Source organism: Echinops telfairi, unplaced genomic scaffold (assembly GCF_000313985.2).
Source record: "Echinops telfairi isolate 266 unplaced genomic scaffold, ASM31398v2 ScPeMD7_21;HRSCAF=78, whole genome shotgun sequence".
NCBI classification, from domain to species: Eukaryota; Metazoa; Chordata; class Mammalia; order Afrosoricida; family Tenrecidae; genus Echinops; species Echinops telfairi.
In genome coordinates this window covers 15,030,121-15,031,701 of record NW_022103918.1, presented here as the reverse complement: position 1 = coordinate 15,031,701, position 1,581 = coordinate 15,030,121, and the positions used below count along the sequence as shown (strand labels likewise).

The following is a 1,581-nucleotide window of genomic DNA, read 5'->3' as shown; positions in this document are numbered from 1 at the left end:
GTCAAATTTCACAACCATTGTGAGGAGGGCACAAGATGGCAATATTTTGTTCTGTTGGCCACAGCGCGGCGGTCCGTAAGAACTGCCTTGATAGCACATAACAACAACAAAGGGTCACTATGAGTCGGTATCAATTTCACAGCAGACATTGGGCTTTTGTCTTTAATCTTTTGTCAGCTACATGAAAACTCAGAGGTACATAGTTTGGGAGATGGAAACATCGTCTCTGACTCACGCTGCCTACATTCGCATAGCCACTCTGCTGCATGTGGTACCAACACTGTGGCATTAGGCAAATTATCTCACTTCTCTGAGCCTCAAAAATGCATTGAAACCCACAACACTTTAATAAAGGAACCATGAATAACCCAATCCAAAAATGGGCAGAACACATGAATAGACAATTCACGAAAGATGGCATCCAGGTGGTCAGCCATCATGAAGAAATGCTTGTGATCATTGGCTATAAGAGAAATCCAAATTAAACAACGTTTAAATCAAGCTTCCACTTGATACCAATACTGATAGAAAAATTCAAAACACAAAAAAATAACAATTGCTGAAGAGGATGTGGTGGGTTTGGAATTGCTGGTGGGATCGCAGAAGTATACAGCTACTATGGAAAACAGTCTGGCACTTCCTTAAACAAATGCGAATCTAAATACTATATGTCCCTGTAATCTCTCTGCTCAGCATATACCCCAAAGTACAAAATACAAACCAATATATGCACCCCCATGTTGATCTTTCTCTAATAGCAAAAAGGGTAGAAACAACCAACAAGCCCATCTGGGGAGGAATGGATAAGCAAACTCCAGTACATACACAATAGAATATTTTGCATGTCTGAAAAACAAGAACAATACTGTCAAACATTTCATGACACGGGCAAATTTGGAAGACATTATGCTCAGTAAAATTAGTCAATCTCATAAAGACAAATACTCCATGTGACCATTATTAAGGAAAACTCTAAGGAATATGGCTTTTACACCCAAAGAAGCAGGCTTCGAAGGCTATGGAGAGGCTGGTGGGAATCGGGAAAAGACAAGGAGGGAAGAGGGGAAAGAACTAGCAGGGCCACAAACCTGGGAGGGGGGCTTTGCTGAGGTTCTGTCAGTGCTCCGTGAGATAGGCTGCGCTACTGTTCTTGGAATGTTTTTCCCTGTATGTGTTAGGAGAGAGAGAGAGAGAGAGAGAGAGAGAGAGAGAGAGGTCAAAGTCTTGAAAGCCCTCCAGTTTCCTTCCCCATGGGATCTAAACATTGGTCTGAGTAGTTACAAAAGGAGGAAAAGTAACAATGAAACAGACTTCAACGCTTTTGTTGCAAATGGACTAGTTTCAAACAATTTAAATTAGTTCATTAAATAATGAAATGCATGTGTGATTAAGTATTAAAAAACATTAAGTGGTATCATTTGCATCTACTTGTCTTCACTCGAATACACTTTATCCCTGTCTGTGGTATCTGTCTATACTTTGTTTCTACTTTGTTTCTGCCTCTTGTGGTCATAGGATACTGATTTTGCTTTGGGGAACTCCCCTCTGTTTTTGAATACCTACTGCTTGGGCTTATTTTCA

General features: G+C 40.5%; 1 non-coding gene across 1 annotated transcript; it reads left to right on the top strand.

Annotated features, from left to right (window-relative positions):
- Window positions 1–1,230: 1,230 nt before the first annotated feature.
- Window positions 1,231–1,351, top strand: LOC115869129. Its single transcript, XR_004046013.1, has one exon. It is a non-coding gene; the product is annotated as a small nucleolar RNA SNORA61 (small nucleolar RNA).
- Window positions 1,352–1,581: the final 230 nt, after the last annotated feature.